Source organism: Corvus kubaryi, unplaced genomic scaffold, assembly GCF_017639235.1.
Source record: "Corvus kubaryi isolate FWS band 111438036 unplaced genomic scaffold, C.kubaryi_AGA036_p1.0 37312, whole genome shotgun sequence".
NCBI classification, from domain to species: Eukaryota; Metazoa; Chordata; class Aves; order Passeriformes; family Corvidae; genus Corvus; species Corvus kubaryi.
The window spans coordinates 673679-687041 of NW_024581098.1; positions in this window are offsets into that span (position 1 = coordinate 673679).

Genomic DNA, 13363 nt, shown 5'->3' on the forward strand with positions numbered 1-13363 from the left:
AGTTTGGTTAGCTTTTTTTCTGTTTCGCAGCAAGTAGAACACTGTATTCCATTTCTGTGGACCGTGACATCCCATGGCACATTAAAAGCCTTATTCAAACCACAAGACAGCCATATTTAACACTCAGCAGGAGACTCTAGGAAGAAGTATGAGGCCAGGGTTATTCTGACCCTGGACAGCTTGTCAAACTGGGAATTAGGAAGAAAGTTGAGGACATTCTCTACCAGTTCATGTGATACTGAAATAAATAAGTGGAAGATTGCCTCAGTAGGGAATTTCTTTATGTTACAAGAGCCTCTGCATAGAGGAAGGTTTAAATTCAGAAGGAATTGAACCTGCCCTTGTGCTTTTGTTCGAAGTCTCCATCCATTTTGAAAGCATCGCAAAACCTGTGGAAACATCAAGGGCAGTTCTGAAATAAGCAGGATTTTATTTTCCGGTCTACACCTGAACAGAGCAATTGAACAGTAAGATCTCAGCTGAGTTCATAAACCAGGTTCCCTGGTATCTGGGTACTTGTCTTCTAACCTGGGCCATATTTTGTATGCTGATCCTTAGTTTTCCCTCAAAACATAAGAAATTAATCAGATAGTTGGAGAGCTTGAGAAGTCCTTTATTAGTCTGCTCAGCATTTTATTCTGATTGATCTTTTCAAAGAAATGATGACAGAAATTTCTGCGTTCTGGGACAATAATCTGTATTTACTGAACTCTACAGCAAAAGTCGCAGGCATTGTTCATCACATAAATGCAGAGTACATCATATTTCCTATGCCTATCCAGTCTATCAGACTGGAGAGGGGTCTTATATATCACACTTATATCAGCAGCAGAAATACACTGCTCCCACTTTTTGTCATCCTCAAATTGGCCATTTTGTGCTTGGGTCCACAGAATAGCAAATTACTTGATTTTTGGGTGAAAAATATCCCTTTTCTGTAGGATATTTAGAGTATCATGTAATAAACAGGGACTGAACATCACAAAACTGGTTTTCCACAACACTTTGGTTATGGAAATGAACATGGAAATGCTGTGTATTTGTATTGCATCTGTTTTCCCAAGGACACTTGTTCCCATATTTGACTGCTTGGTGCTGTTTCCCCATACAGAAAATTAAGTCTCAGCATACCTTCAATTCTTCAATTTGCAAGCAGAGCACAAGAGGAATAAATTTACTCCCACCAAAGAGTAACTTCACAAGCAGGTCAGTGGGGGTGTTCAGAGAGTGATGTAGCTTAATGTAATTCTAAGCCTCTTGAAATCTGGTCCAAACAAACACATCATGCTTAATGAATACTTTCCATCACCGTTTAAATCTATTAAGAGAAAGAAAAGGTGCCTTTACAAGAGACCTTTGCTTTTTGTATTGCTAATACTTCTTTTCCTGGCAATCTTAAAGGGTTCACCACCACTTCATTATTTCAGTGTAATAAGAGTATTCATCTTACTCTTGCTGACTTACAGATATCCTCAAGGATTGCAGCTTTTAACACCAGGAAATGTAAAGGTAATATAATGGCAGCTTTCCCATTTACTAACCACTATCTTTCAAAACTCTCCTTTCCTTCCCCCCCCCCCCCCCAAAAGCTGTTGCTTCATTAATCCCCACGCATGACTGAAAGCGTTTAAAGCTTTCACGGGCAATTTATTACCAAAAAAAGGCTTCTGGGGGACATTTCCCACCGTTTTAAAGAGCTCGCTCTGCTGTGGTGCAAAACACTTTCTGAAGTATTCGTGCTTCGGAGCCCCCCCGAGACGTCCCGCCCCAAATCAGAGGCTTTTAATGCCGGAGCCCGGGGTGCCCGGGGGAACATCTCCACCCAGCGGCCGCTGCGCCGCTCTCCTTCTGCCGAGGGTTTGGATGTTCGTTTAGGGGAGAAAAAAACCCCAAACAAACACGCTTCAGCCTTAATTATAATTTCTTAAAAGGCAGTGGAGGTGATGGGTGTACCTCTCACTGTATAACTCCGCGTGCGTCTCCCTAGCGATAGCGACAGATGCTGCTGTACTCGCAAAGCCCTGCAGATCACCACTGTGACTGGCAAAGCTGTTCCGAGTGAATTAAACTCAACTTCAGTCCCGTGAATTGAATCTTTTCACGCAGCTTTGTATCAGTCTCCACTCTGCGCATTTTTTCACTTGCCATTTTCTACAGCAGATTTTGTTAATCAGTGTCAGAAAGAAACACACTTGACCACCTTACACACCAGTGGCAGAAACCCTACAGTGAAGCAAAACGTCTGCAAACTGGATACAGCTGCTGCTGCCTTATGTACTCCTGGCCCTTGCGGCTGTGGGAGACATCCAGCTCAGCCCCAGCCCTCACAGGGCAGCTGGCTGCTCCACTTCATTGGTGCTGGTGTTTGAGCAACAAGCATATTTTGGTGGCTAGATCCCATTGGGAGATGCCAGGAACTACCAGCCAGTCTCTCTTGAGCAGTGAAACCTGCTGACCCTGCTAGCCCCATGCACAGCTCAGTTAGTTCCCTTCTTGGTTCACACCAAGTCACCCCGGCAGGGGCATTCTCCCAGTTCCAGAGCTGAAAAGAAGCTGGTTCCTCTCACAAAGAAGACTGTTAGCAATGAAAGAAAGATATTTTTTAGGCAATTTGAAATTAGCCTTCATTTGCAACATCAGTTTAAGCAAAACATTATTATTTATGGTTGTCTGAGTAATCAATAAAAGTAACCACCAAGTCTTGCATGGCATAAGTTAGGAAGAAGAATAAATGTGCCTTTGACAGAAATTTAGGAAATTATCCTGTTAAGGAGAATCTTCTAGGCTGATAGCAGCTACCAATTAGAACTTTTATTCTCTGTATTGATTTGTGCTTTATACCTATCTGACACTGACCAACAAAACATCTCCCTTGTTTAGAAGTGGCAAGTGGAAAAAAACCAACATAGCAGCAAAAGTGGAGGCAAAACTGGAACAAAGTAGCATGCAAAAAATCAACTTACAGAGCTGAATTAGTGATAAATACACTTGTAAAATTTTTGAAAATTTTAGGCCTGTTGATATGAAAGCAGAAGGTTATAGCTCTAAATTTTCCAATCTTAAAGGGCTGTTAAGTTTGTATAAATCACAGCACAACTGAAAGTAGTTCTTACTACTGTTACAAGCAGTATTATGACTGTAAAAATATTTGGGGGAAAAATGTTTCTATTTTACTTTTGATGGGATATTTTGTGGATTTGAGTTCACCCTTTCCCTCTCCAGTCAGTACCTTTGTGTGTAGATCTTTCCAACTGCACCAAGGGCAGCAGACATGTGCTCTCAACCATGGCTTATGAGCAGCACCCCTGCTAAAGCCTGGATTCTCCAGCTGAAGTCGGAGAGCCTATGTTTGCTTTCTGGTGAGGTGGTGTCTGCTGAGAGGAAAAGAATTCACTTTTAAGCTCCAGTCTATGGGGGACATGTTAGCCTCCACTCCCAGGTTTCTGCTTGTCTTCATGAGGCTTGTGGGACCTTTCCCTAATGCTTCTCCTCCTCTATAAAGCAGAGCTGAAACGTTTCAAAAGGTTTCAAAAGAAATGTCGAGAGACCCCAATGGATACACAGACAGGCAAGTGTGTGCTGTTGCTCAACACATTTTTCCTTAGGAAATCAGACTAAAACAGAGAAAAAGTTGACTGTAGCATTCCCTGAACCTGATTAAGGGAATCAGCTTCTGACTGTGTGTGGATATCGTAAGAAGCCATCATATTCTAGAAATGTCAGCTGACACTATTGTTAACTACCAAAGCATATTTCCCCTGCCTCCCAAGTGGGCCTGCAGCAGAGAGCTCTGCTATCTAGTGAAGAAGTGGCTATGCCAGCATGGCCAGCTCTTGCTCTATCTGTGCCTTCCAAACATTGTGAGCAATGGAATACTAGTTATCGACCTCCCAGAAATTCTATAGACTGACAGGCATCCAGGTCAAAGTTTTTACTTGAAAACTCTGTTAGATTATATCCAAGGATGATGTATTTTCAGCTACCAGGCTGAAGTTTGATGATATCAGTGGTTTATGTACACTGTGATTTCTACCAAAACAAAGAAGTAGCCAGGGAGTAGCTTGCTGATTGGATTTTGATTACCAGTCAAGGGGCAACAAGCTACAGTATTTTCATAGTAAATAAGGGACACATTTGTTTTCAGACTGGATGTGAAAAAATGCAAGATATGTAATCTAATCAAATGAACAAATTGGTAATCAGAATAGAAACGTGCCATGAGTCAGGATGACCTGTGTCCTGTGGGACTCTCAGTCATTTCTCTCATTTTTCTCCATGTCGTAACAACTTTTTCTTTCATAACAGACCTTTGACCTACTTATTTTAGTGAGCATTTTATGTTCATGTTAATAATTTGAATAAATTGATCAGACATACAAAAAGAAATTCATTCATTCTCCAATGATCACAAAAGTTCCATCATTATTTAACACTGTATAGTATACACTGTACAGTATAGCTTAATGCATGAACCTATACTTCACCATGATATCTTTATTTGGACTAGTTGATAAGATTTTATAGGAAAGTGGAACTAGGAATTTTCAAAAACTCCTGTTTCAAAAAGGAGTCAATAACACTATAGGCAGAAATTATCACAAACTGTTGACTTCTTCTGATAAAGAGTATTAGTGGACAGAGATACAAAGCAGTTTTTCAGTGTAGAATTATGTATTTCCTGGTGGTTTTCTGAAAAAAAAAAAAGCAACAAAAAAACCCTCAACAATAAACAATCTCAACACTGTAAATTCTTCTATCTAAGGTTTTATCAACTGGTATTCTTAGAACACAGCTGTGTAAAATACAAGGGAATGTGCAGTGGGGACACATCCTAAGTCACAAGAAGAAAAACTAAGATCAAATGGGTACATTGAGCTTTAACTTTCATTTAACTGTAACTTTGGCTGTAAAGGAAATTAGGAAATGCCGTTGTACTTCATATTTGCAAGTGTATGATGAATTCAGTAAAATTATCAATAAAATACAGGCAAAATCCAAGTGAAGTGGTAGTCAAGCTTGTTATATAAAAGGGAAGTATTAGTAGCCTGATTCCTTGGATAGTCACAAGTATCACTAATGCTCTGGCAATTTTGAATACAATAAAATCAGAAGAGCCACAGAGCTACCTGCTTTACTTGTTGGCTCCTACATGACTGCAGGCAGAGTTCTGACGAAGGCCTGTGAGTCTGAAAGATCATTCTCTGCTTTAGTATGGTGGTCGTTGCTCTTACGAGCATGCAGAGCTAGGCCAGTGACTGTCCTGACTGGGTTTGATATTGCACAAAGAAAGGAAAGCCAATTTTTCTCCCCTTGCCATGTGGCAGCTGATAGTGGGGTGATAGCAGGAGAGTTCTGTCAGAGGAGGACTCTTCCAAAACCCTGTGTTAGGCCAGGAGGCAGGTCAACCCTTCAGCTCCCAATCCAGCCACAAAGCAGTTCAACTCAGAGATCTGGGGCAGGGGGACACAGGATACTCCCTATGCAGGTCACAGCACTGGAGAGAAGATGGGAGCACCTGCCTGGGTCACAGGGCTGTCTGTGTCAACCATCTCCGGGCTGGTACACTGCTGGAGGACTGTAGTCACCACATGGAACAGGTTTTGGGGGGAGTTTTGAGCACAGGGGATTGCTCTGAGTGGTTTTACTTGTGTCGTGGTTTAGCTCCAGCCAGCAGCCAAGCCCCACACAGCCACTCTCTCACTGCCCCAACCAGTGGGACTGGGGAGAGAACTGGAAGGGTGGAAAAGGACTCATTAATAGGGAAAGTAAAGGCCATGCACACAGCAAAGCAAAACAAGGAATTAATTCACTGCTTCCCATGGGCAGGCAGGTGTGCAGCCATTTCCAGGACATCAGGGCCCCATCATGTGTAATGGTCACTTGGGAAGACAAACACTATCACCCAAAACATCCACTCTTCCTCCTTCTTCCCCCCACTTTATATACTGAACACCCCCAGCCTCCTCACCAGCGTGGCAGCACAAAAAGCAGAGAAGGCCTTGGTTCTGTGTAAGCCCTGCTGAGCAGCAACAAAAACATCTCTGTATTATCATCACTGTGTTCAGCACAAACCCAAAACACAGCCCCTCACCAGCCACTGGGAAGAAAATTAACTCTATCCCAACCAAAACCAGCACACCTTGGCTCTGCCTGCATGTGTTCCCACATCTGTGCTGCTGAAGCTGCACACCACGTGTTATTTTGGAGCAGGTATATGGACCTGGATCTACCTTGGGCACCTGCTACTTGGCTATTCCTGCTACCAGTGCAAGAGCACAGGACTGACAAAGACTGAGGCTCTGAGTAGGTTTTCCAGAGGTCACATCTACCAGTACATAGAGATGGAACTCTAACAAATACCCTGCTTCTTTTGTGCTTACTTATTTGATACTAGAGAGCTTTATTTTTCCCCTTTGCTCTGAACAAAGGCAGGAATCCTACACTTGTAATCTGAAATAATGAAAACAATTGGCTTAGCCTGACCAATTAACAAAACTTCCATTACATACAAAAAAAAAAGAAAAAAAAAAAGAAGGGTCATAATTGTATACAGAATTCCTTATAAACTCAAGGATCACCTTCAAGGCGTTCAGCTCTTCAGAATCCCCAATGTTTCTTTCAAAATGAATAATTTGAAGTCTATTACTTAGGCGTGGTCAAAGCCATGTTTACCTGTTCTAAGGCTCTTGTTCAGATTAATTAGTTAATTAAAATTAAGTTTAAAAGTCAGCTTTTGTGAATTTTAAAAATAATTATTCAAAGTGATTATGCAAATGAGCTACCCTATAATCTTGTTTGCGAGAGACACCAAAAATGGCTGCAAGCACAAGTGAGAAAACACAACTTTTGCCTCGGGCAAACAGTACTGGATGATGGTTTCGAGACATGGAATTGCAGCATCAGTTTTCAGAAAGGGAAAAAGAACTTCAGTGTATGTATGTGCTTGGGCAGTTTTGCTATTCTCATTCCTAGTGACACAGCACTTGGGAATATGCTATGCTTCTCTCCAGAGGCTCATCCTATCAACAAGAGTTAGCAGATGAAAAATCAGTGGATTTTGGAACACAGACCTTTTATTTATTCATGAGCTAATTAGAAACATGCAACAGATACAGAATCAGAGCTATACATAAAGTTCTGAGTGAGATATAAAAGATTATCTGGAAGAAAAAAGCTTGCCTTTTCCGTTCAACAACACAGGGCTTGTGCAAGTTCCTAGTTATTTCATTCAGGAAGAATCAAAGTTTCCTTTCAGGCACAGAAAAACATTGAGCTCTGACTCTTTGTATAGTCAAACACAGTGCTAGTAGCAAACAGATATGTTGTATCAACTTTATTTCCAAAACTTCATTTAGAAGACAAGAGACATTTCAAAACCAAAATATTCCTCCAATCCCAAGGACTGGTCCAGGAATGCTTTTTTAGGGCTTTGGTAGAGGGCTTTGTGTGAAACCCATTAGCATGGGGAACCACTGAGACCCTCTGCAGTCTACTTTTGGAGTCAACACGAGAGATTACTCCTTTGGTTCATGTTGGGGGGCTGTTTTCCTAAATTTACCTAGCTTTTGGTAAAGGTCACAAGCAATTCTCATCAATATGTTATACCCTTGAAATGCTAATCTATGTAACCAAAGAAAAGTCAGAAGCATTCTGGAAGAGTCTTTTAGCTAGGTTTTACTCTTCCTCTTTAATATGCAGTTTGCTAAGGCCCAGAACTCAGAACGCTTCCAGCAGGATCTGCAATGATGATGGAACAGGTAGTGCTCTCCAGGTGGCAGCTTAATTGTAAGATGTCACCTCTGGTCAGCAGACATCTGTAGGAAGAATATTCTGCAACTCAGAGAATTTCCCACTACATTTGATTTTGGATTCTTCAATATAGAATAAGCAAAAATGATACAAATACTGCAGTTGGCCATGATTTTATAAAGGAAAAGCCAAAAAAGCATGATGTTCTGAACTTAGTGTTGATTGCAATCAGCCACCTTGGTCTGCTCAGTGCAGCTGGCATGAACAACTCCCAAGAGACTACACACAAAATCCTCTACAACATCAGCCGTGAACAAGCCTGCAAGGTAGCTGAACTCCATCTTCAGAGGAGAAGATAGAACTAGAAACAATGAAAACAAAGGCCAAAAACGATGATGAAATAAACTGACTATTCACTCTGAAGTTTAAACCTTCCAGACCTAGAAAAGAGTGAATCGTGACTGAACCAGAACACAGGGAATTCCCATAGGAATAAATGCGTCTGGTCACTAGGTGTCAGCCTTGCCTCTACCAGGAGGACACCGGACCTTCTCCCTGTCCCCACCAAGCAGATGCAACTCTCAGCTCTACAAACAGCCATAGCAGTCTCGTTAATTGGGGGAGAGTAGCAGATGGAGAAGGACGTTTGTGCGGGTTGCTTGTCTGCCTGGTAATATCGTATTTGTTACCCTCAGGTTTGGACGCTGGAAACAATGACAGATTTCTTTCATGCTGAGGAGATGTAACTGGATGTCAGCTGCAGAGACAGCAGAGAAATTTTCTCTCTAACAATGAAAATATCAGCAGGGTATAAGTAGTGAATGAGTAAGTGTTTTGCAAGCCTCACAGTATTTACTGTTTATCCTACAGCACCAGTTCCTGGAATAATGCCATCATATGAAAATGCTGGCTCCCACTTCTTAAATTTGCTTCTAGTCTTGCTGGATACAGGAACAATGCTTGGAAACAAGATCCCTGCAGAGCTGAAAACTCTAAGGACAACAAGGAAAACCTAAAATGTATTCTTTAAATAATTTCTTGAATACTTACAGTTCATAACAGTATAGTCAGCAAAACCAAAAAGTAATTAAACATGCAGCAGAGTTTCAGTGGTGTTGAAGTATACACATATGTTTCTGACTTTGGAATCTCTTCAGGCAGAGTTTCATACCTCGATTCTCATGTTCCCAAGTCTCCAGAATTATCTTTTCTTTTGCCCCAGCCAGCTATGGTACCACAGCTGTGTGTCAGTGCCCATGGTGGTCTGCTGCCATTGCAGTTTCCTAATATGCCGTACGCAAAGTCACTGAGCTCAGCCAAGAACAACCGGAATTGGGAAAACATGCAGTGGAATACATGCAGTTCTCAGAAGAGGCAGCAAAAATTACCTGAGAGCTTTTTGCCTTCCATTCTCTTCTTAGGTTCTCTTAATGGACAGATAAGCTTTCCCACATCAAAGACAAAATCAGAGCACCCCAGTGCTTCAACCCCCTCAGAGACATACGAATGAATGCAGAAAACTGAGCCAGGTAGAATTTTACTACACAATCACATCCTCACTATGGTAATTCATTTCATGATCATCCCACAGCAAACACCAGTCTTTAACGATGAACTTGGAAGGGCTGGAGCCTTCCAAAAACAACAATAACAACAAAACCCAACAACAAAGTCACAATTAGCCCAGACATTTTACCTAGAAGTCAGGATGGCAGCAACGTCACATCAGCCAAGTCCAACATAAAAACAGTAGAATAATATTTTGTCTGGAACAATCTCAAGCCTCGTACATGGCCCATACTCAGACTGCCTGCTGTAATAAGTGTGATGGCCTTGCCAAGAAAAAAAAAAAGAAGAAAAAATGAGAAAAGAAAAAGAGGGGATAAATGACTGCGCACAAAAGACAAGCACATCAGTACCAAATCTGTGTTTTATGCAAACATCACAAGCTGTCAGAGTAGCTGTAGGGGTACCCTGTGAGACACACTGGATGCATCTTCTCAGATAGCAGTGAGACATCTGTGTTTAAGCATCTCAGTCACCTTCTCTAGCCATTACAAGCACCACTTGCTGAAGCAGACCCCTCAAGGGAGGCACCACCCTGCTCTCTCATTTTTTATTTTGCAAATGGAGGCAAATTTAATTTCTGTGCTTTGCTTATAGAGTAAACATATAGATTAGAACTAGCACAAACATCAGCACATATTACACAAGGGTCAAAGAAGGCAGGCCAGCAAATTTGAGTTGAAATATTAGTGCAGGGCTGGCAACTGGGAGTCATCCACCTTGAAAGTCAGAGGCTGCCAGGTGGGGATGTCACCAATTTCTGTATCCTGGAGAAGCTGCTGTCTCCAATAGTTTTAAAATAACACTGATTGCCAGCATATCACCTCTTGTGGCACCAATATATCCTCTAGGTTGCTTTTTTCACTAAATGATTAAAAAAGAATGCTTATTTTCAAAGACAGATACAACCTAGTACATCAAGCCTCACAAGTTCCCAATGGTGAGCTAAGCAATCCACACTGGTGATCCCGAGGAGAACTTCTGAAAACCGTCACTGAAAACAAAGAGTGGGATTCAGCTCCAGATGCTGAAGTTTTGGGTGCATACAAGAGTGCTGTGTTACAGCTCCTGTCAGTCAGTGGAGTCTGGAGTGTCACTGAATTGCTCAGATGTCTGCTCCAGGCTGAATGGCAATTCTCTAGGCTCTATGTACTGACTCTATCGATCACATTACTACAAAGGGAGTGAAACTCCTATGAGAGGAGCTTGAAGTTTTGTCTACATGTGAGCAATAAAAATTTAGACTTGCATTAATTTTGAAATTAACACAATACCTCACTATATTAACTTTACAGGGAACCTGGATTCAATTTTTGAAGCACTGAACCACAGCTATGTTCAAGTAAAAATGCATCTCTCTTGTCAGATACCAAGTGAATTTATTTTCTTAATTTAAGGTACTCCACACTGGGAGCAAACTACAACAGCATCAGAAAAAACCCCTAGAGAACTAGTTTACTATAAATTTACACATCAGCTTACTTTTCATAGACTGCTCTATGTCTACAAACTTCTAGCTATCATTACCTACCCAAGGAATAATAAATGGCAGATTTTCAGGCTAAATATACATTAATCTATCATTACCTGCCCAAGGAATAATAAATGGCAGATTTTCTGGCTAAATAGGAATTCATCAGCCCATATTTATAGACTAAAGCTCAGACAGGACAATCCTACCATGACACAGAATGAATCTTACAGAGGCTGGAGAAAAGTGCAAGGAGAGACAGATTTGGGCATTGGTGCATGGAATGTAAAATTTCCTATCCTTTCACATTGATATCTAGCATATGCAATTCTGATTTAAGTGCACAGGCACTCTTCTAGGAGTGTTCATTGACTGATAAACACCAAATCCAAGCCCATTGCTCAAAGGGCCCTCCAAGTTGCTTGGCATGTGGCTTGGAATCTACAAGGTTAACAAGTAAACAACATTGCTGTTGACATTTTTAACAACAAAAGCCAACACCAGTCCAGGAAACTCAAGCCAACCCCCCCCCACCCCCCCATATAAACAGATGCAGGAATGATCAACACTTTTCCTGCTCCAGAGGCACATAAAACAACCAGATTTTCAAACTCAGAGTGGGCCAGACAGGATGACACTGTGAGAATGATTGAGCCCTGTAGTTCCCACCACTACAACGGGAAAGGTGAGAAGAGACCTTGGGAAGACGCATGTGCATCAGAGGGGATATTAAGCACAGGAGAACAGAACAGATCTGAGGGTAGTTTGCTTCCACTGAGAGACCATACTTCTTTAGACAATGCCATATATTTCAGCTACAAAAGACCAAGATGAGCCACCTGGGCAGGAGATAAAGGAGCTTAAAAAAGTTCATAATTTTGCTCTAATGGGCAAGAATCCTGTCACACTTGGACCTCTCTTTTCATAGATTAAACCAGAACATTAATTGTGAGTTATATAAAACTATTCCTGTCTGATCACCTTTTCAGAAAATTTTAAAACACAAAGCTGCATATAGAATATTAAACTGGACATTTTGGATATACAGAATATCTTTCTTATTTTAGATATATGTAAATATAACACTTAAATATTTAAAATACGGGACTTGTGCAACAATTTCAAATTACTTGCAGAACTTGGGAGTGTTAAACAGTGCAAAATTAGTTTTGCATTAGCATTTAAGGTTTTAATATAGAAAATAAAATAGAAATAATGGTAGAAAATAATAAAATAGCAATGGGAAGCTATCTTCGTAATTGATCACTTTTATATGACTTCCTGGAGGACTAACATCAATTATGCTTCTATGTCAAAACAATGCTGGCACAATGCCAGAGAAGATTCAGATCGGGGCCAGTGATTCATTAATTTATTCGTTTTTGGAAATCAGTGGATTGTACAGTCAACTTTAGACTGTTAAACACAAATTCCATATGAACTATAATGAAGCCAGGTTATCACTGTCATACATATGAGCAAAAGGGAATTTTAATTCACTGCATTTTGAGTCTGCAGCCAGCTACCTGTAAGTATAGCATGGACTGGCTGCAGTCAGTAGAGTCTGTTCCTAAGAAATAGGTGATTTCTAATTATCACAGTATGAAACAACAAAGTATGTACTTGTTTACAGGCCTTTATATTGATTGCAGTCTCACATCTGTAATCAGTTTTATCAAGTAATCATTCAGAAGTATGATGTTGCTGATAAAAATGGACATGGCTTTCAGTATTTTGTGACACAAATGTAAGTTCCTTTTCCTCAGCTACCTGATAATGCTTTTCCAGCTACAGCAGATTGGGCGCTTCTTGCTGTGTCACACATTGTTGCACATGAAAAACCTGTATCAAAACAGGATATCCAAGGCAATCCTTTATCTTATGAACATGAAAACATCATCCATATACCTAAGAAAGGAGAATGGCCTTAGATGCCAGCACAGACTTAGTCTTGCACCAGGAAGTCTGACATATAAACAACAGTCCTTTGGGACATTGTTTATTACGGGTTTATTAGAAACCTTGTCAATAACTTACTGGTGCTTTTGATAATTCTGTATTTGGTTGCTAGGAGACTTGTGTTCCTGATGAGATAAAGTGAACAGGAAATCCTCTATAGCCTTGTGACTTTTTGCACTAGTAAATAAAAATTCAAACAACTGATCTAAAATACTGGCTACTGTTAACAGAAGTGAGAAAAAAAGACAAGCATTGCATATTTTAAATAAAGGAATGCATAGCCCTTTTTTGCCCTCTCCAATTATAAGGTGATAAAAGATCACCTTTATAAAGTAGAATGACCGGATTTTGTGGAACGTGGCTGTTTTGGCTCCAAGGTATTTGTACCGTTGTAGTATCAGAGCCAGGATACAGCTGCCTTGTGACTAAGACACCGTTCACTGAATAAGTGCTATCCAATCCCTCGACGTCACCAGACATCTGTTTCCTGTTTTCATTCTTTCTTTCACTGTTATCATTTTATCCAAGTTACCCTTTCACCTGAAAACCATTTAGAAACCTACAGAAACCAGCGCGTGCACGCGTGTGTGTATCAAAGAAGTTGATTTAGAAAAAAAA